This window comes from Aptenodytes patagonicus, chromosome 7 (genome assembly GCF_965638725.1).
Source record: "Aptenodytes patagonicus chromosome 7, bAptPat1.pri.cur, whole genome shotgun sequence".
Classification (NCBI taxonomy): domain Eukaryota; kingdom Metazoa; phylum Chordata; class Aves; order Sphenisciformes; family Spheniscidae; genus Aptenodytes; species Aptenodytes patagonicus.
This window is the reverse complement of record NC_134955.1, coordinates 29,138,717-29,160,544: the sequence shown is the minus strand read 5'-3', so window position 1 is coordinate 29,160,544 and position 21,828 is coordinate 29,138,717. Positions and strand designations below refer to the sequence as shown.

Genomic DNA, 21,828 nt, shown 5'->3' with positions numbered 1-21,828 from the left:
CCTGAGCGCCCCGCCCAGCCCAGCCTAGCCTAGCCGAGCGAGCGGAGCGGAGCGGGCCAGGCGCGGCGGCCGAGCGCCGAGCAGCCGATTGGGCGGCGGGGCGGGGGTTTAAAGGACCGGGAGCGGCGGTGGCGGCGGCGGCGGCCGGGCAGGTACGGGGCGGGCTGGGGGGGATGGGGCTACCGGCTTCTGTGGGGGCGGGCTGGGGGGGATGGGGCTACCGGCTTCTGTGGGGGCTGAGAAGGTCCCGGTCCCGGTCCCGGTCCCGGTCCCGGTCCCGGCCTGAGAGGGGCCGGCGGTGTCCCGAGGGGGGACGTGGTTGCCGCAGAGCATAGAGGCGGAGTACGGGTCAGTTTTGGGGGGCTCCGGGACGGAGGCGTTCCTCGGGCGCTGCAGCGGGGCGGGGGTCGGCCCACGCGTGGATCTGGCGCTCCGTGGGCCTGGGAGCCGCGCAGCGCCGTGCCCCGGGGCGGCTGCGGCCGCTGGCGGCGATGTGGCGAGTGCTGGCCGCCCCCCCCGAGAGCTGGCGTGGGGTTGCTCGGGGGAACTACCGGGTCTGACGGCGGCACCGGTAAAAAGTTCCTGGTGGCGCTGGGGAGGGAGCGTGGGCGTCTGGAGCGGCATCTGCCACATCTTCACCCGGCGGGGACCGACGTGCAGGAGCTCCTGTCCCAGCCGGGAGGGCCTGTGCCCCCCCTGGCGGGGGGGGTGCTCTGATGGACACCCAGGGACCGTGTTTGGATCCCTCCTTGGCAGGCACCGGGGAGACATCTCTTTGCACCTGACAAGGGCTTTATTTCGGGAAGCGTAAGGTGTGACCGAGCGGGCAGGGGCAGCCCCCGCTCTTTTCAAAGGCTGAACGGTCCGTGCCCGCTTGCTGGGTGCGGGGCAGGAGGAGGTGCTGCCCCAAGGGGCTGCAAACTGCGGGCAGGGACTGGAAAAGGCTGGGGGGGCCTTGGGGACGGGGGCCTGCCAACCTCGTGTTTGTCTTTTATCGTGCGTGGCAGTGTCTCTCCCTGCCCGGGATCGGGGGGGCTGGAGGAGGTTTCGGAGGGGAGGGAAGGAGGGAGGGAGCGCGGAGGGGGGAGCAGAGGTGCAGAAGGGAGGTGGTCAGGGCTATGCTGTCAGTGCTTCCCGGCTCTTTCTCGGTGCCCGCGCAGGACTTGCACGGCCACAGTCACGTTCTAGTCTTTACTGCACTTAAGCATAAAGCCCCTTTTTACAGGTGGGAGGCAGAGGCCTGGGACCCGTCTGGCTGCAGCCTGTTGCAGAAGAGGGCTCAAACCTGTATTCAGTCCCGCAGACCCTCCCTCCCTGCCGTGCCGAGTGGTGCTGGGCTGCACAGACTCTGCTCCAGCTCTGCCTCCCGCTCAGCCGGGGAGAGTTACCCTGCACTGAGGCTGCCTGGCTATCCCCTCCCCGCTGCGCACTGCTCCCCTGAGCTGGGCCTGGCCCTCGGCACACCTTGTGGTGCAAAGATCGGCAGCAGTGCACATGGATACAGCTGCACGCCGCCCTGCTGAACCTCTGATGGTGCGCAGGGTGGGTGAGGAGGGTGTTTCATGGCCTCTCACAGGTCTCCTGAGTGCAAATAGAGCTCTGCCAAGCTGCCCCTCCTTCCTCCTGTCCAGTTACCTCCGCACAATGGACGCAGTGTGTGCCTGCAGCTTCCTCTGCAAGAATTACAGTTGCATGGGCAGGCACTTTATCCTTTCTGATCTCTCCTCTTCTCCCTCCCTTCCCCTGAGGGTTTGTTTTCCAGCAGGCTGAGTTCAAAAAGGGCACGAGATACTGCTGGCAAACAGTCTGGTGCTAAACAAACCTTTTTAGTCAGAATCACGTGGATTAGACCCAACTTTCCATTCACATGCAGTGCTACCTGTGAGCTCCTCTGAATTTCACAGCGGCCGAGCTGCTAGTGTAAGTACCGAGGCGGGTGAGGTAGCACCTGAAGCCCGTGACAGAGATCTGGAGCACAGCTTGCTGGGGGTAGGTGTGTGCTGCCGATGACTCTAGGGGCATATCTAGTGCAGACTGCCAGAGCTGCTCTCCTTCAAGGAGAAGCTCTGGCTCTGCCAGACAGCAATCTGAGAGCCGGCTGCCTAGGAGACTGCCAAAGACACCTTGTCTTCAGCCAGAGGTGAAGCTTGATGCACAAAGTCCTTGGGCTACTCTGAACAGCATAGCTAGGTAGTGCGGTTCTGTCCCTGAGTGAGAAGCTTTTTGGCAGACGCTTCCTCTTCATCCCTTGCCCCCAGCCTCCCTCCTACCCGCTGTCTGTCCTGTCCCCCTTTCTGTTTGTCTCCCTCCTACAGTGAGCAAGTTTGGAGGACAGTCTGAGTAACTTCACGCTGCCTTTTTATGGTAAATATGCTGCAAGGGAGTGCTGTAGGAGGGGTGGCTTCTCAGGACAGCCGTGAGCCCATGAGACTGGGCAAGACTTAAATCGCCTTGGCTTATGGTGCCCATGGTGGGGGGGGGTAGGAGGTGAAAGGCTGGGTTGAAGGGCTGGTTTCTCTCTTTACTGTACCCGGAAAGATCTCTGAGCAGCTCCTTTCTTAGCACTTACTGTCAGTCTGTGTGCCGAGGGCTCGTGCTTACTGGAAATCCACTGGCTGTAACTGAGGCCAAATAGTTCCTGTGTTCTGATGATGAGGGGTGCAGGCTCAGCACTAATGGTAGGAAAAGAAGCAAACCAAAAAAAAGCAAGCACTCTGCCAGCCCATCAGTGGGTACAGTGTTGAAGTCCAGCTTGCTTGGCTGCCAGCATTTCGCTCTTTGCTCAGATCCGTGAGACCACACCATTTCTGGGGAGCCTGACCCCAGGCAGAGCACTGCCATGGGTCTGAGGCAACTCATCCTAAGTAAGCCTTGCTCAAAACATACCTTGTGGGGTGCTGGGGTAGGTGAGGACGTGTTCTTACAGTGCCTGCCAGTGTTAGAGCTGGGGAGCGGGATGTGGGAGAATAGACTCCGTATATTGATGCTTGGCTGTGTCTTGGGAGGGTGGTAGTTGTGGGGGAAGTGGATATTGTCCCCAACCATGTTTTCCTGCTGTTCTTCCACCGCCGGGAGGGAAGGAGCCTGGCAGTGTGAGGTCAGGGATGTGGATCTTTCCAGCTGTGGTTGGATGGGAGCAGTCCTGGTGTGGGATGAGGTGGCCCTTCTGGCCCTGTCTCCTTGGGTCATCCCTTCCTGCCCTGCTCAGCTCCCACACCATGGTGTGGCCATCTATTTTCTTTGCTTCTGGATGAGCTCAGCCAATACTTTGGGATGGCTAGGGATAAATTGTGACTCACTTCAAATAACCTGTAGACAGAGGCATGTCCAGGGAGTATTTTAGTCCCTGACACATGAGCCCTGCCTAGAATGGAAGGCCTGATTCACTCACGGTATCTCACTGGAGACCAGCACTTTCAGGAGAGCTCCAAATCTCTGTCCAAATGAGGAGACAAGGGCAATGAAGCATACCAGCCTCTGAGCATGGCATTGCTGGTGGTGGCAGCTTGCACCTCTGATCTCTGACCTGGGGCCTGGAAAGGCAGCAGCTGGCAGGGGATGTTGGTGGTGTAGTCCTTGAGTTCCTGAAGTGTTGCTGACAGGTCTATTGCTTGAAGCGGTAGTCTGAGGGGAAGGGAAACCCAGGTCAAACAAGCTTAAGGGGCCTTTTAATGTGTGTTTTCACTTGGAGGCATTTTGTTGCTGTTCTCTGTCAGGGTGCCCCTGCCCTTCCCAGCTTAGCTGAGACTTGGCATCTCAGGAGAGAGACTTTTTTTGGCTTCCCAGGAGAAACAACAAGTCTGGCAATGTGCGCAGAGCCCTGCTGAGAGATAGTGACCACCTCCTGCCTCCAGATGCCTTTTCCAGAAAGCCATTTAGAGCCCCAGGCTGTTACTTGGATAACTCCCTTCCCTGATTCATTAGCAATGTGCAGTCTCTCCTGTAATATCCCAGATCTGCCTGTGCTAAAGGCTGAGAGGGAGAGGCCGTATCTTTTAATAACCATGTGATACAGTTGGAAAAAACTTCTGGACGTGCAGTTCCCTGGTGGCCTGAGTTAATGGAAACACTCCAAGGGAGAGATGCAGCTGGGTCCTGAAGGAGAGGGTGCTGCAACTGCTTTGGGGTGAGGGGGGCAACTGCTTGTGGTTTCTGATCTGCCTTTCCCCCAGCCTCACCCAAGTTCCCCTGACCCCACCTGGAGAAGGCAGCAGACCTGGTGATCGGTCCCACCACGCTGCAGGTCTTGCAGGTCCCATGCGCGGTGCTGTGTAAATAACTGCTAGTGGCTGGGTTGCAGCCGTTGGACGTGGGCTCCACCCTGGGGAGTAGGCTCTTTCCATGTGCGCATGGGAGGTCTGCTTTCCTGGTGATGCTGGTGGCCGTGCTGTGGCGGATCCCACTGGGCAGCACTGCCGTGTGTGTGGCAGGCACGTGCCTGGCTCTCCACACTCAGTATTAGCTCTGCTGAAGGTGCATTTGCTTTCCCAGCTCTTTGCTATTGAAACTACTTGGTCTTGTTGCCGGCAGCTTCTGCTTCCTATCCCACGTGGGTGCCAGGAGCTTGGCTCTTACCTGCTGAACTGCTCCCTGTAAATGCAGGGCTCTAGTAGCACCAGAGGGAGGGTTGTGACTGCAAAAGGAATGTGTGCCAAGTGGATTTGGCGCCCTGGTTCGTAACCTGTTCCCCCTGCTCCAGAAGTATCCATCTTCGAGGTACCCCCTTAGACCCCTTCAGTCTGAGGTGGGAGCTGACAGATCAGGACAAGCAGAGTGGGGATGATGGAGGGGATAGATGTCTGTTTACTGACATGTGCCATAGTGTCCATACGTGTCCTCTCTCACTGGCTACCACCTTGTAGCCAGATACTGAGGGAGACTCGCAAAGCAGAAGTAGTGTCAGGCTTTGTTGCTGGAGGAGGGTTTTGCTGAGCAGTTGTGGTGCTGTACTTCTTCATTGGAGTTGCTGGGTTTCACTGTTCAGGTAGCAGCTGTTGTAAACTATTTCTTATTTCCAGCCCTTGTTGGGACTGATGTTGCCTCCCTTGTTTCATATTGTGCTGTGCCAGGTTGACCTGGGGTTTGCTGTGGCTAGAGGGGAGCAACGGGACTGCTGCCCAGCACACTGCACACTTAGTTTTCTGTTTTTGGGGTTTTAAAACAGGTGGGACAGACCAGAAAGATGGTTTTGGTAGGTTTTACCTGCTTTGAAGGTCCTGTTCCTCCTGCATCTTGGAGCAACGATGTGTGGATAGAGGGGCTTTAAATCAAAACTTCCGATTCCTCTCTGATTCCTTTGCCCCAACTTATTTGCCTGGCTCTGTGCTTCTGGTTTGGGCTTTCTCCCGATAAGGAGGTGATAATCCCTGTAGCCTCCTGAGAGAGGGGCTCATCCATTCCAGCCTGCAGCTGTAGTGTGTGGGTGCCCAACTCCATGGGAGCTGAAGGAAAGGGGTGCGCTGGCAAGATCCCAGCAGAGGAGGAGGATGATCTCCTCTTCCTCTGAGGAGGAGCGACATGTACAGGCTGCTCTGCTCACTGCAGTGCAAGTTGCGTGGTAGTTTTTGCCTACCTTCTCTCTCCTCTGCCTTTATCCCTTCTCTCTCCCTGTTGTGCATCTATCTGGAGAGACTCTCTTGACTCCCCTCCTGGGACTGCCCAGGGTATGTCGCAGGGGCTCAGGTTACTGGGCGTGATAGTTAATCCCTTCATTGCCTCACAAGCTAAACACTTGCTGCTGCTATCATGTTTGGGAGGGGGCCAGGGAACTTGCATCCCTCCCCCAGCTCCTCGTCCTGCTGAAGAGTCGGTGTGAGAACTCACACTCACGTGTGTTGTGATTGAGCACGGTGGCTGTGGCTTTGCCAGCACTTCTGGGGACATGGGTACAGTTCTCCTTGCGTGGGTGGGGAACATGCCACAGGACAGTGCAGTGATCTGGGACTGGGAACACGCAGCACGCAGATATTCTCCCATGGGCTGTCTGGGTGGCCTTGGGTGACACTGAGCTGTGCTTTGCAACAGGCTGGAGGAAAGGGACAGGACCAAGGTGTTGGGTGCTGCTGATCTATGACACTCGTGGCTGTGCAGGGGCCTGTCCCCAGAGCTCTCTTATGCAGTAGCTCTTCATGTGACTGTTTGTCTTTTGGGTTTCAGGTGACGGCAAGCTCCAAAACCTTCAAGTACAGCTGAGATGTGTTATCTGCCCTTCAAGTTGAGAATCCCTGGTTAAAGGGTGGTCCTCACAGCCACCACCAGGCCCTGCCAGCTTCTCCAGCTGTTCCCAGGTACTCCTGCAACATTGGCAGCCTCCAAAGGTTAGTTATCTTGCTTGTTAAGTAGACACTTTGCATGCGCTCGCTCCCTTCCTGTCTTAGTGCTTCTGTACCCAAATTGGTTAACTGGGGATAATTGCATGGCAGAAGGTCTTGGCTCTGTGGGTTTCCTCTCTACTGGGCATGTGGGTATTTGGGACCTGTGGGGAGGTTCTGGAGACAATACTGGCACTTGTAAGCCCCCGTGGCCCAGTTCTCTGGAGGGAAAGACCAGATTCCCCGCATGAATCCTTGGAACAAAGTGTGATCCCATCTCCATGGCTGTTTCAGTTGAACTTCCCTTGAATGTGCACATCTGGATCCTTCTCCCCAAACACTACTATGGTCTATTGTGTGTTTCTAGTGTAGTGGGCAGTAGGTGATTGGGACCTGGGCTGAGGAGCTGGAACAAGCTGCCTGGGTCAGGGGAAATGGGAAGACCCCCTTCTGAAGGCTGGGAGCTTGTGCTAGTATTGTTCTGCCCTAGCAGCTTGTTATCCCTCTGTCCCTTATACCAAGTGTTTCTGTGGGGCCACTGTTCTCAGTGGCCACCTCTCTCTCTTCTACCCCTCATTAGTGCAGGGCTTGGCATGCCAGCAGGAGGGAGCCTCAGCATGTCTGTGCCTTGATCGGATTTGTCAAGGCTCCTTCCCTTTTCTTCCTGTTCATTGAGGGCTGAAACAAAGCAAACAGAAGAGAGGAATTCCAAAGAATAGGAGCGAGGGAAGAGAGGGACGCTGGAGTGACAGGCTGCCCCTGCACACATGCACACCCCCACCCCCCCCGCCTCAGTCTGGTGGGGCAGAGCTGGAGGCAGAGCATTTCGGGAGGCAAGACCCTTCCCCTGCACTCCTGTTCCCAGCTACGCCACCAGCTGCCTTGCTCCCTGTGCTGTGGGGCCGCGGCATGTGCAGCCCAGAGAGCTCCTGTCCCCGCTGCTTAGGTAGTTTCCCTGGTGAGGCTGTCCCCACTGCATGCTGAAGTGCCAGCAGAGAGGAACGGAGGCTCGGGCTTGTTGCCTTCTCTTGGCACAGGCACGTGGGCCCGAACACAGCTTGAGGGAAACGGGCCATTATTTGAACTCCTTTGTTTGTGGTGGGCTGCGGTAAAAGGTTCCCCTCTTTACCTATGCCAGGAAAGCTTCCCCTGCCAGGCAGCCCCAAACGAGCCCGGTGCAGAGCTGAATGTCCTGCCTGGGTGCCAGGGCAGCGTGCAAGGCACCAGCCCCTCTGCAACCTGGAGCCAGCTAAGCACTTGAACAAGGCCCTTCTGTGCAGACAGGTCTGTGAAGTGGAGGCAAACGTGGTCTGGAGCTCATATTGTTTCCCAGGAGGCAGGGGACTCAGGAGGGGAGTCATAGCCGGCCAGGCGAAGCTGCTGCAGGTAAAGCTTCGTCCTGTCTGATGGAGCCCCTCGCTCCCTCCTCTGCCATCCCCAGGCCATCGCACAGGTTCCCCTTCATCCTGCCCTCAGCCCCGCTATGGATTGGATCAGGGGAGACAACAGGATGCTTAGCAGCCCTGGCATAAAGCACTTGAGGTGAAATACATCCCTACAGTGACGCCCCCTTGCATTTAAGCCACAAGGAACAGCCTTTAAGCCACAATCTCTGTTTCCTTTCCTTCTTCCTCTTTGTTCTCCGCCTTCTGGCAATCTCTGTACTCTGTGGTTTAATTAGAGAGCGGAGTAAAGTGCTTAGACTCCAAAATGTGCAGATTAGGGGGCTACTAATCCTCTTCCTCAACGGGTGCTCACATCCTGCCCAGTCTGTTATCGAGCTTCTGTCCCCAGAGTGGAAACTCAGCCAAACTCGAGACCTCTACCTCTCCTCTTGCTTGCTGCGCAGACGAGGAAGGGCGAGGGGTGACAGGAGAGCCATGGGGGAGGAGGGAAGTGATCTGTGGGCTTCCAAAATTCTCAAGGTGGGTTTGTAGTCAACACTGGCTGTCTTTGCTTGTTGTGCCCTGGCTGGTTTTGGTGCTCCAGAAGCAATAAAGCAAGGGTTTGGTGTTTTGGTTTTGGGTTTTTTTGAGTGCTGTCTTCCTGTTCTGACGAAAAAAACTTTCTGTCAGAGGAACCAACTGCTTCCCTGTATGTGTGTGTGCATGTGTGTTTATATGCTGGGTGATTCAGTTCAGGTCTTGTGCCTTCCCTGTGCGTACATGCCCCTCCCCATGTTCCCAACTGTCTCTCCTGCACTCTTATTCTCAGGGTATGCCCAAGTGAGCCGTGCTGCAGCGTTGCTGAAAGCGCAGGGCTCCCCGCTGAGAGCGCGAAGCTGGTGCCTGGCAGTGCTGCATGAGGCTGGTCGTATCCTCATCTGTGGAGGCTGAGATCCCTTTATAGGACATATGCTGTCAGTGTGAAGGGGAAGGCAGAGTATTTGCTATTCCAGATGGAGGCACCAGCAGGGAAGAGGGAGTAGGGAGGACGAGTATGGTGGGAAGGATAAGACTCTTCCTGGAGGTAGGAGGGAAACTTGACCCTGATGGTCACAGGATGGGCTGAGCTCTTATGCCTCTGTCCCACTCCTGGTGCAGGCTGGGCAGAGGTTGCCGTGGATTGCAGAAGACATGAGCTTTTGTCCTGAGCCACTCATCTGCTGCTTGGTTGAGTCGAGGTATGCTGTTTCTTCCCTGCCTTTGTCCTTCAGTGTGCGAGTTCAGGGTTTAGCTCAGCAGTGTGAGAAGCCCCAGGGATGGGAACACAAGGAGCAGCAGGAGGGGAGGAGTGCTGGGAATGGTCAGTAAGGAGTTTGGATGTTGGGAGCATTCTCCTTTCCACCGCCTGGCTTTGGGAACCGCCTCCCCTCTGGGATCCACTTCCCCTCCTTTTTTTGCCCCCATCAGTCGCTACTTCATTTCCAGTTTGCAAAATGCCCCATATGCTTTTTTGCAGATAAGTTTGCAGTCTCTTAGCCTAGCCAGCAGCTCTTCCTCCACAGTGTTGTCAGAGCCTATTTGCACTGTGTAAGCCTCTCTGTAGCTCAGGTATCACTTCAGGTCTTACAAAATGCCGAGGGCACCCTGAGTGGACAGCACTATTGCTGCTTTGGTTTTTTAGAGCCTGCCCTGAGCCATCCTGGTTTGCTATTTATAGTGCAGTTGTTCCATTCCTCTGTGGACGAGCTCTGCTTTCAGCCTTGCTTGGGCACTGAGGGCACCAGTGCCAGGAATAGCTCTGGGCAAGGAAGACATGGGAGTGGCTGCTTGAGCACAGCTCCCCGTTTGGGCCAGTCCCTGGTGGAAGAGGCACCAGGCTGCATCTGTGACCTCTGGCTCTCGGTGAGCGTCAGCTTCCTCTGCGGCACAGCTGCTTTTCATGCAGGGGAAGTGAAGGGATTGCCTTTCCTTGTCAGGTGCCCTGCGTGTGTGCCTGGCTCCCCTGTGCTGCTGAGGCTGCTGGAGTAGAGTACGGCACTGCGAGAGATGGCATCTGGAAGAGTTGCTCCAGTGCCAGGTACCAGGGGGACTAGTGAGGGACCTTGCTGTGATGTGCTTGCACTGTGGAGGGCAGTTTGCACGGGAAGCCCTGCTCCTAGCATGTCCTTCAAGCACTGGCTGTGACCTCTTGGTTTTGTATCCTGAACCACTGCCCACTAGGGCGGATGGATGCCTTTTCGGTGGGGCACCTGCCATTCCTTGCACAGGACCCTGCTCTCCTTCCCCCAGGCAAGTGCTTGCTGGCCTCGAGGGAGCTCGAGCTGAGGTCTGAAAGGAGCCTGCAGCGCAGAAAACACCCACACCCTTCCTCAGCGCTGCTGCTTGGGCAGAGCTGCTCCGGCCCTTTGGCTTGTGATGCTTGCAGCTTGTCTGGAGAGCAGAGCTGAACAAATAATTAATTGCTTGATTTAGTGCCCAAAATGAAAAGCTGGAGGAAAAAAAACCCAACACAGCCGAGTTTGAGAGACCCTTTATCTTTTCTTTTAAATGTAACGCAGCTCAATTTCAAACAAAACAATGCAAAATGAGACTTTTTGCTTGGAAAACAAAGCATTTTGTTCTTGTCCAAAACTTGTCGTGTAGTAGCAAATAGCTCTGAGCTGTCTGGGAACTGCAGTTTTCAATCAATAACTATTCAGCCAGAAACACTTAGCCAGCTCTGCCGGTGACAATGCACGGCAGGCACCTGAAGACCTGGCTCACAGCCATGCCCCTGGCACCTTCCCAGAGGTGGTGGGGAGGATGGTGTCGTGCCTCTTGTGGACTTTTCCAGGCAGAGTGCCGGTCTGGGGTTGTTGGAGTCCCTTTGCCTCCTTTTTTGCTGTAATTAACCTAATTAATTTTGCATGAGATGATGCAGACTCCACAAGCATGTGTAGGGATTAGGTTTGGTCAGATGCGCTGGGATATGGTGTGCCTTGTTCCACCAGGGAGCAGCTCCTGGTGCAGCTTGTTCAAGAGTGTTTCAAGGGAGCAGGGAGATTTGGAGGGGGGAAGGAATCTCCTGTCAGTCCCTACCCATGGACACTGCTAGCTGGAAACTTAAGACATCGGTAGTTCACAGGGTGAAATTCCCCCCCTTTGCTGTATGGGGCATGACGCCTGCTGGGTGCTTCAGCTGTGCTGATGGCAGAGCTGGAGCTGGCAGAAGGCTTGCTGCAGACTGGCTTGGATAGAAGCGGGAGCTCCTGGCTGCTGACCCTGCTCAGCTCTGACCCCAAGAACTGCCATCTGCCACAATCCCGCGGCAGTGGAAGCATCAGGAAATGGCAGGGGTGAACAGGTATTGATGCGCGGAGCACATCCGGAGACCAGGACACAGTGAACCTAATGGATTCAGAGCTGGCCATTAGCTGCAGCACAGATGTCAGCAAAAATGCAGATATTAGAAACCTAATCCCAGCAGAGGGAAGGGAGCTGGGGATCAGCCCAAATGCTGCTCCTCTTCTGCTTCAAGAGGCAGGCAGGGTCCTCCTGCCCCTTGTAGTGCTCCTGCACAGTGCCCAGGCTTGGTCCCTGCTGTGCCTAGCTGTGCTGGCCAGGGGGGCATGTGGAAGAGATTTGATCCAGGACTCTGTAGCCTCTGTGTTAGAATCATAGAATCATAGAATCATTGAGGTTGGAAAAGACCTCTAAGATCATCGAGTCCAACCGTCAACCCAACACCACCATGCCCACTAAACCATATCCCTAAGCGCCTCATCTACACGTCTTTTAAAAACCTCCAGGGATGGGGACTCCACCACTTCCCTGGGTAGCCTGTTCCAATGTTTCACCACTCTTTCAGTAAAGAAATTTTTCCTTACATCCAATCTAAACCTCCCCTGCCGCAACTTGAGGCCATTTCCTCTCGTCCTATTGCTAGTTACTTGGGAGAAGAGACCAACACCCACCTCGCTACAACCTCCTTTCAGGTAGTTGTAGAGAGCGATGAGGTCTCCCCTCAGCCTCCTTTTCTCCAGGCTGAACAGTCCCAGTTCCCTCAGCCGCTCCTCATAAGACTTGTTCTCCAGACCCCTCACCAGCCTCGTTGCCCTTCTCTGGACACGCTCCAGCACCTCAATGTCCTTCTTGTAGTGAGGGGCCCAAAACTGAACACAGTATTCGAGGTGCGGCCTCACCAGTGCCGAGTACAGGGGCACGATCACTTCCCTACTCCTACTGGCCACACTATTTCTGATACAGGCCAGGATGCCATTGGCCTTCTTGGCCGCCTGGGCACACTGCCGGCTCATGTTCAGCCGGCTGTCGACCAACACCCCCAGGTCCTTCTCTGCTGGGCAGCTTTCCAGCCACTCTTCCCCAAGCCTGTAGCGCTGCATGGGGTTGTTGTGGCCGAAGTGCAGGACCCGGCACTTGTCCTTGTTGAACCTCATACAGTTGGCCTGGGCCCATCAATCCAGCCTGTCCAGGTCCCTCTGCAGAGCCTTCCTACCCTCCAGCAGATCAACACTCCCACCCAACTTGGTGTCGTCTGCAAACTTACTGAGGGTGCACTCAATCCCCTCATCCAGATCATCAATAAAGATATTAAACAAGACCGGCCCCAGTACTGAGCCCTGGGGAACACCGCTCGTGACCGGCCGCCAACTGGATGTAACTCCATTCACCACAACTCTCAGGGCCCGGCCGTCCAGCCAGTTTTTGACCCAGCGCAGAGTCCACCTGTCTAAGCCGTGAGCCGCCAGCTTCTCTAGGAGAATGCTGTGGGAGACAGTGTCAAAGGCCTTGCTGAAGTCCAGGTAGACCACATCCACAGCCTTTCCCTCATCCACTAGGCGGGTCACCTGGTCATAGAAGGAGATCAGGTTGGTCAAGCAGGACCTGCCTCTCATGAACCCGTGCTGGCTAGGCCGGATCCCCTGGTTGTCCCGCTCATGCCTTGTGAGCGCCCTCAAGATGAGCCGCTCCATAATCTTCCCCGACACCGAGGTCAGGCTGACAGGCCTGTAGTTCCCCGGATCCTCCTTCCGGCCCTTCTTGTGGATGGGCGTCACATTGGCAAGCCTCCAGTCATCCGGGACCTCCCCCGTTAACCAGGACTGCTGATAAATGATGGAGAGCGGCTTGGCGAGCACCTCCGCCTGCTCCCTCAGCACTCTTGGGTGGATCCCATCCGGCCCCATAGACTTGTGAGTGTCCAGGTGGCATAGCAGGTCATTGACTGCTTCCTCCTGGATTACGGGGGGTTCATCCTGCTCGCCGTCCCCGTCTTCCAGCTCGGGGGGCCGAGTACCCTGAGGATAACTGGTCTGCCTGTTAAAGACTGAGGCAAAGAAGGCATTGAGTACCTCAGCCTTTTCCTCATCCTCAGTGACAATGTTCCCCCTTGCATCCAATAAAGGATGGAGATTCTCCTTGGCTCTCTTCTTGTCATTAATATATTTGTAAAAGCTTTTTTTGTTGTCTTTAACGACAGCGGCCAGATTGCGTTCTAGCTGGGCTTTTGCCTTTCTCATTTCTTCTCTGCACGACCTAGCGAGATCCCTGTACTCTTCTTGAGTCGCCTGCCCCTTCTTCCACAAGCGGTAAACTCTCCTTTTTTTCCTGAGTCCCAGCAAGAGCTCCCCGTTCAGCCAGGCCGGTCGTCTTCCCCGCCCATTCTTCTTACGGCGTACAGGGACAGCCTGCTCCTGCGCCTTTAAGACTTCCTTCTTGAAGATCGTCCAGCCTTCCTGGACCCCTTTGCCCTTCAAGACCGTCTCCCACGGGACTCTCTCAACCAGCGTCCTGAACAGGCCAAAGTCCGCCCTCCGGAAGTCCATGGTTGTGGTTTTGCTGCCCCCCCTCCTTACTTCACCAAGAAGCGAGAATTCTACCATTTCATGGTCGCTAAGCCCAAGACGGCCTCCGACCACCACATCTCCCACCAGTCCTTCTCTGTTTGTAAACAGCAGGTCGAGCGAGGCACCTCCCCTGGTAGGCTCCCTTACCAGCTGTGTCAGGAAGTTGTCTTCCACACACTCCAGGAACCTCCTAGACTGCTTCCTCTCTGCCGTGTTGTATTTCCAGCAGACGTCCGGGAAATTGAAGTCCCCCAGGAGAACAAGGGCTAGCGATTGAGAAACTTCTGCCAGCCGCTTATAGAACGCTTCATCCGCCCCTTCATCCTGGTTGGGTGGTCTATAACAGACTCCCAAAGAGCACTTAGTGTTAGTGTCAGAGCAGCTGTCCTGAGTCATAGAATCATAGAATCATTGAGGTTGGAAAAGACCTCTAAGATCATCGAGTCCAACCGTCGACCCAACACCACCATGTCCACTAAACCATGTCCCTAAGTGCCTCATCTACTCGTCTTTTAAATACCTCCAGGGATGGGGACTCTACCACTTCCCTGGGCAGCCTGTTCCAATGTTTCACCACTCTTTCAGTAAAGAAATTTTTCCTTACATCCAATCTAAACCTCCCCTGCCACAACCTGAGGCCATTTCCTCTTGTCCTATTGCTTGTTACTTGGGAGAAGAGACCAACACCCACCTCGCTACAACCTCCTTTCAGGTAGTTGTAGAGAGCGATGAGGTCTCCCCTCAGCCTCCTTTTCTCCAGGCTGAACAGTCCCAGTTCCCTCAGCCGCTCCTCATAAGACTTGTTCTCCAGACCCCTCACCAGCCTCGTTGCCCTTCTCTGGACACGCTCCAGCACCTCGACATCCTTCTTGTAGTGAGGGGCCCAAAACTGAACACAGTATTCGAGGTGCAGCCTCACCAGTGCCGAGTACAGGGGCACGATCACTTCCCTACTCCTACTGGCCACACTATTTCTGATACAGGCCAGGATGCCATTGGCCTTCTTGGCCACCTGGGCACACTGCCGGCTCATGTTCAGCCGGCTGTCGACCAGAACCCCCAGGAGTCAAGGCTTATGCTCCATCAGGCCCAGAAAAAGGCCAGTCAGTGTCGATACTTCACCTGCCAAGTATCCTCCTGGCATCAAACAACTTGTAGTCCAGGGAGGTAAAGCTGGAAGCAGTGTGTTGAACAGGTATCTCCTCCGTGAGCTTGTTGGGGGTCTCAGCAGCACCTTGGCAGGGTCTTATGGTGGGAGGAGGCACTGGTGCCAGTGCCTGCACCTCCAGGTGCCAGGTTGGAGTGGGGCTGGTGTACCCCACCAGGCTGTGCAGGAAACGGGCTCAGTGGGAAAACCATGACTGCCATGGACATGTGGGGTGCTTCCTCGAACTGAGCCTGGCACTGTGGGCACAGGGCTGGCTGAGCGCTGGGGGAAGGTGGTCTGCTCGAGAGCCATGCTGGAGGGTTGGACAGCCCTTGGGTGAGGGGCTTCCTGCTGGCAGGGAGTGACTTGGTCCCTGAGAGGTGATCCTTACTTCTAGCCCGGGGTGAGACCCAGCCGGTGGTGTTGGCATGTCTGGGTGGGTGTCTTGGGCAGTGTGTCCAGTGGCTGCAGCTCTGCTCACACACTAGCTTTCAGGGTCTATCCTGCTGGTCCCCTGCTGCAGCGAGGGACAAATGCAACACGTGCAGAGGGGTGCAAGCCAGCACCCTGCTTTCTGCTGTCCTGGTGTCCCCACAGACATGGTTGAAGGCTATTGCTGGCTAGATCCTTGCAGCTTCTTCTTGGGCCTAACAGGAGTGAGAGCACTTAGGGACCATATTGCTAGCTGGGTGGCCCCCTCTTGCCTCGCCTGAGAGTTGTGGCAAAATGCAGCTGCCCAACTTGTAAGCGTTGCAGGATGTCTGGTAGACTTAAGCCTCCTACGCAACACTTGCATGCTCTGCTGTGGCACCGGACTCCCCACGTGTGCCCTGCACAGCCCTCGCTCCAGCTGGGGCTCTGCCGGGCAGCTGAATCCAGTGCCCGGTTGCGGACAGGGAGACTGGCTGCAGTGCCGCTCTGCAAAAGCGGACTGTGTCTAGCAGGGCCTCGTGATTGGAGTCCCTGCCAAGAGGAGTTGCTCCCTGATGCATTCCTGGGATCTCAGACATGGAGAGGTAAGCAGCGAGGCATGTTCCTGTGTCAGACCCAGCCTGAACTTGCTTGTTTCCTCTGGAAACAAGGAAACAGCCTGGTGACGAAAGTCCCTGCTTCAGCCAAGCTCGGAGCTTCAACTAACACCCTTCAGATACTGTTAGCTCCTTTCCCCAAGTGCTATGCTTCTATCAGAGAAGAGGAGATGGCTTTTCAGTGTGACCTTTGCAGAATAAAAAGCTGAACTCTTAGAGCAGCAGCATTGTGTGTGGTAATAATCTTATGGGCCTGGGGAGAGCTTGATGCACGAGAATGAGCCATAACTGAGGCACAGCTGACTGCTGTCCTAGGAAGATCTTCACCTTTCTGGGATTTTCTCTGCAGCTTGGTGGTGTTGGGGGCAGGGGGGAGATGGGGACATCTTCTTCTTTTACAGCTCATGTGCTGGTATCTGACTCTGGCTGCTGCTTGATCCCATTTCTAGAATATGGTGGCTGTTTTGCCACAGGTTGCTCTTTCCAGAGAAGTACGAAGGTGAAATTCTCACTTAAGTTTTGCTTATCATAAGACTGGGGAGGGAGGGACGGCATGGTAATCTGGAGCATGGGGTTTTAATCCTGCTCTCCTGGCCAAATTCCATTCCGCCTCTGTAAATCACTGCAGCTGCCCCGCTCTGCGCTGCCTGTGTGGTATCCGCCGGCTGGCACAGCCCCCCTCAAGTGGCAGCATTTCAGCCATGGGGAGGGGGGCAGGGAGGTGACCCCGAATCATAAGGCACTTTGTCAGATGGGTGCTGCGGTATATGCTTTAAAGATGACCTGCTGAACAAGGAACCAGCCTGTCCTCTCCCATCTCTGTGTAAGAGCAAAAGAGATCGTCCCCAGTTGCCTCTCTTCAAATCGTGGTGCCTTTTCTCAGTTGCCAGTCTTGCTGCGCAGCCCTCACCGCAGCTATTGGGCCCTTTCTCACCTCCTGTGAGCCCGGGAAGCTGCCGTGTTGTGCTGCTGCCGAGGCAGTCTAAGCAGGTCAGCTAAACTGTTGCTGCTCTCCCAGCTCCAAAAATGAGATCTGAGAGAAGGATTTGCAGTTTCTGTCGCCTACAGCTAGGCAAGACAACAGGCAGCGTGGCTCTGCGAAATCACTCTGCTCCTGGCTGCCCTGCAGCTCTTTACCTGGAACAGCCAGGCCACCTCTTCACTTGTAATGCCTGGGGGGCCTGGACACCCCCTGTAGGGAGGCAGCAAGCCTCGGGCTGTCCCTGTGCCCCTCAGGGCTGCTGTCCTGTGACCTGCAGACAGTCTTGCTGTGCCTCAGCATCCCCTCTGCAGGTGCACATTAGCTCTAGGAGACACAACAGGCTAAGACGCCCACCCTGCCATGGACCTTGCTGCCAGCTGTGGTGCTGTGGGAAAACAAGGCTGCTCCCCTCTGTGCTTGCGGGGCTGGGGGAAACGTGCTAATGCGATGGGAATCTCCCACTGCCAGCTCTCCCTAAACATTAACTGCTCACCTGATAGTCACCAAGCCAGGGAGAGCGAAGGCCAGTCGGGCTGAGCCATGCTCCTACAAAAAGAGGGGGTCTTGGAGGAGCGGGGTGCCAGCACATGGGCAGCTCGGGGCAGAGGGGAGCCTGGGGCAAGCAAGGTGGGTGTACCGTCTGGGGAGCGAAGGCTGCTTCTGCATGGAGGGGTGGCTGGCGGGCAGCCAGCCTTGGGCTCCTGCCCACACCTCAGAGGTTGGTGTGAGCATGCACCCGGTGTTTGTGCAGCTGCCCAGCTCTGCTGGCTTGAGACTCTGGGTCCCCTGGCTATCGCCCTGTCGTCACTGGAGGCAGGGGTGTCCAGGCATGAGGCGACACCAGGGTCTTGCCTGCTCCTTCCCTGGTGTCTGCCGTCAGCCTCTCCCAGCGAGAGAGGGGACCCGGGTGCCTCTTTCTGTCCAGCTTGCCACATCCTCGATCCCTGCTGAAGCAGGAGCCGCCCTGCTCCCGGGGAGAATGTGGGGGAGGGAGGATAATCTGCTGCCAACAGCACTTCTGCCCTGCACCCTCGCACTGGGGTCGGAAACCGGCAGTATTGGGAAACCTCTCATCTTACTGCTGGCTGCGCTTGTCTGGTGCGAGCAAGGAGACTGAGGAGGGAGGGCAGAGAGGCCGAGTGCCGTGGCTGCAGGGACGGATAGAGCTGGGACGCTTGTGTGCCATACCATGGCTGCCAGTACCCACTGTGCCCCTTGCCTGGGAGCTGCTTCCAGCCTTGCCCTCCACTTGCTGTGACTTTAACATTTCACGGGGGAGGAGAGGCTGCGTAGCTGCCTTCCTGCTTGCCATCTCCTCCCCACCGCCATAAACATCCTAAAATGCCTCCACCTTGCCTGTGCTCCCCAGCAGCCTACCTGCTCCTGCCCTGGCTGGTGAGGGCCTGGCTGGGTCTCACAGCACTGGGCCTGGCGCTGGGCCCTCGCTTGCGGGAGCGAGCAACGTAGGGAGGCCAGGAAGAGAGTGTGGGGAGGCAGTGGTGGTCAGCCAGAGCAGGAGGCGGTTTCCTCCCCCGGAGCAGTGCTGTTGGGAGGAGGCTGCAGGAGGTCTGGGCTTCTCCCAGGAGCGTGGGTAAGCCCTGCGCAGCCACTGCCTCTGATGCCTCAGCTGGAGGGCTTGTTACATGATGGATACCATGGGGCAGGGACAGGACAGTCCCGGGGCCTGAGCTCCATGTACCCCTGGGCCAGGTGGGGGAGCAAAGGGAGGGCTCCTGCTCTGGGGAGCCGCTGACTCAGAGGAGCAGCGGGGCAGCCCGGGGGTTTCCTCTCCCTGCTGGGGCTGGGCTGGGCAGAAAGTGCTGTTGAGGAGTCACTGCCTGTTGTAACGGGGCTCTGCAAGGGCAAGCAAGAGCTGCCTGAGCTGGAGGTAAATGCATCTCCCGGGGCAGTGATTTCAGTGCTGCTTGGGTGGAGACCCAGCCTGCCCCTGCCCTGGGGCTCGAGGGCTGCCTTTGCAGGCGCTGCTCTGTCTTTGGGAGGCAGGCTGGGGCTTGCTGCCGCAGCTCGCCCTTGGGTTATGGGGTGGGGGGCAATTTACGTTTCATCTAAACTGCTATGCAGGCAGTTTGCATCCTAATCCCTCTGCCTGCTGCCGCTGACGGCCTCCTCCCACTACACCCTGCCTTCTCCAGGCATCCTCCAGCAGGCTCCCTCCAAGGCCAAGGCGGGCAGGAGGGCAAGGGGGCTCCTCCTGCTCCGGCCCCCGCCCCAGGGCAGGAGCCTGCTGCCTTTCCCCAGCCCTGGGGCCAGGCGCAGGGGGAGCTGCAGGTAGAGCCCGTCTCTGCATAGTTAGCATTCCCAGCCCCGGCCTCCCACTCCTCCTGCTGCCATCCTGCTCACTCCCGGTGCACTGGGCAGGTCTGGCGGATGCTGCGCTCTTCGGGGAGCCCCCGACTTTCCCAGGCTGGTGAGGCTGGAGCAAGCCTGGGTAATTGGGGGGCAGCTCTTCTTTCCTTTTCAAACCTACGGTGGCGTTTGCACTCTGTCCAGGTGAGGGGCTAGTGCTCTGACGGCAGCTGATATCTCTTCTCTCTGAGTAGCAAGGACTGCACCCCACCCTTGCCATACTTGCATCCCAGGCTGGCCGTGCAGCCCCCCCCTCTGCCAGCCAAAGGGAGATGGAGTGGGCTCTGCTGCCTTCCAAAGTCCCCCCGAGAATCTCTCCGTGTAGACAAAGGCTCCTGCACCTGCCCCGGGAAAGGAGGAGGCAGGTGCTGGGTAGGGGGTAAATAATCCCAATGCTTCCCTTATCTTGGCAAAGGAGGGATATTTGAGGCCTGGGAGCGGGAAGGGGGCTGGAGGGAGGGCGGATTCCTCCCAACTTACTTTGGGCAACTCCGTGCCCCTGGCGCTGGGGGCTCTTGAGTAGAAAGCGAATTTAATCTCTTGTTTTGTTTGTTCTTTCTTCCTCCGAAAGGGGGGCCAGCACGGGGCGTGCGGGGGGAGCTTGGGTTTGAGAGCGGGGAGGAGGGGGGGAAGTGTCAGATCTGAAAGGGAGGAGTAAAGGGAGGACGGGGGAACGGCAGACCCAGGAGGGAGCAGCAGCAGCAGTGGGCTGCCAGCCGGCTGGAGAGGCGCCCGGGGAGGAGGAGAAGGAGAAAGGCAGGTAAGGAGGTCGCCTCCTGGGGGGCAGGCGAGCAGCCAGGTGAGGAGGGGGAGAAGGGATGGCAGGAGGGGTGGGGGTGCTACAGAGGGGATGGATGGAGTCCTTGGGTGCCTCCAGGAAGGTCTTTGGCAATTGGCCTGCTGCTGGTTCCATCCTGTCCCCCAAAATTGCTGTCCCGGTAGCGTGCTCACGTGCAGGCTGGGGACAGAGTGCCGTTCCCTGCAGTGAGGCCCCCCCAGAGGGGCCATGGGGGCAAGCGGGACCAGGAGGGGTGCTGCTGTGTGTCACCACCTTCTCTCTCCTTGGTTTGAGCTGAAGTCTCTTTCCCGTCCCTCAGCTTCCCAGACTGCTCATCGCCGGCTGACCTCCCTCATCTTGTCTCGTCCCTGCCTCTCGTGCTACGAGCTCAACACAAAGTTTGGGGGATGCCCAGGCCAGGCAGGAGGGGTGGAGACCGGCTTGTGGGATGGGAGGCAGGCTGGCATCAGCGTGCAGAGACCTCGCCAGGTCCAGCACGGCTTATGGCTGTGGCAGGGAGAAGGGGCGCCTGGGCCTGGTGTGCTCCATGTGTCAGCTCCCTCTTCCCTGCCATGCCCATGCTTGGCGTGCTCCATAGAGCGGAAAAGCAGGGCAATGCCGGGCCCCACTTGCAGGGAGCTGTGGTGCCAGCAGGACCCCTTCTCCGCGAGGAAAAGGGGTGCAGCCCTCAGGTGCCCTGCCTGCTGCCATGGGGGCTCGGCTGCATCCCCCAGTGGGTTAGGGTGGCCATGCTTCCTCAGGCTGGCCTTGCCCCAGCCCTTTGCAGAGCCTGAGTCTGTTGCTGCATACCCCTTGCTCCTGGCGAGCTTGCCATCCACCCGCAGCAGGCAACTCCTGCAGTGGGCAGGCATTTGCACCCTGGCCCCAGAGGCTGCTCAGGGTGGTGTCCTCCCAGGCTGCCTGTTTCAGCCCCCAAGCGCTGGTGGCCCCATGGGCATCTGCACATCAATGGTCTCCGGTGGGGTGTGTGTGAGCGGGAGCAGACCCTAATCCGGCCCATTCATCCCTACGGCAGCTTTTGTTGAGCCTCCAGATGTTGCACCAAGGGCAGGGGCTCAGTCTTGAGCTGCAGCAGGCAGGCAGGCAGGCAGGGGTGCGGAGCGAGGCCAGCCTGGCGGGGAAAGGTTGGTGTTTCCTTGCTTTGTGGGGTCTTTGTCTGCCTTGGGCACCTGGCTTTTTGGGATCTCTGGGCAGGGCTCTCTGGAGGCGGGCTTTCTGTCCCCGTGTTAGGCCTGGGCACCAGAGCAAAGCGGGGAGTGTGGTGCTGTGCCCGGTGGGGGAGCGTCTTGCCGCCACTGAGGAATGAAAGCAGCACAGCATGCGTGGCTGGAGCTGCCGCGGCAGGACAAGGGGGGTCCCCCGGCATGCCCCGTTGAGCCAGCAGTGCTGGGAAGTGAGTTTCACCAAAGCGTTTGGGATTTTTCCGCCAAACTTCATTGGGGCAGATAGCTGTGAGCAGAGGGGGAGGTGTTTGGCCCGCCACAGACCTTGGTATGGGACGCTGCGGGAATCCCCCCGAGCCTGCCGGCGGGAGGGCTGGGAAGGAGCCAGCATGCCCAGCTGGGCTCCTCGCCTGGCTCTACGTGGGCTGCGCTCCCACCCAGCCTGGACGTGTCCTTGAGGCCGCGTTTCAAGAGCAGTCCTGGCCCCTTAGGCCTCCGGAGGCGGTGGGGGAGGGACCTGTGCTCCCTCTCAAGGGCAGGCTCCATTAACCACCCCGTGACCAGCCACCCGGCTCAGGGAGGACCTCTCCAGCACAGCCTCTCTCATCCCACGGGAAGCCTTCGTTCTTTCCTCTTGCCTGTGGGATGACAAGGAGCAAGGAACAAAGCTGGAGTGAAATCTCTTGGAGGACTCCTTCCCTCCTCCCATGTTTGAGGTCCCCCCTGAGAGCCGTGTGGCCACAGCAGGGTGGTGGGACAGGCGCTGGGGGGGTCCAGGTGCCCCAGCATGGGCAGGAGGG

The 21,828-nt window shown here is 57.5% G+C and overlaps 1 protein-coding gene across 5 annotated transcripts in view; it reads left to right on the top strand.

Moving 5' to 3' along the window:
- The first annotated feature begins 99 nt into the window (after positions 1–99).
- The window catches only part of LARGE2 (LARGE xylosyl- and glucuronyltransferase 2), a 28,887-nt gene continuing 7,158 nt past the window's right edge, over positions 100–21,828 (top strand). The window contains exons 1-2 of one of the 5 annotated variants that reach the window (XM_076344565.1): positions 100–152; positions 6,157–6,317. The gene's annotated coding sequence lies outside the window, so the exon portion shown is untranslated. Of the gene's footprint in view, positions 153–6,156; positions 6,318–8,896; positions 8,935–15,674; positions 15,706–17,280; positions 17,327–19,798; positions 19,827–21,828 lie in introns of those variants that run through there. The other 4 variants (XM_076344567.1, XM_076344570.1, XM_076344566.1 and 1 more) reach the window with 4 other exon arrangements.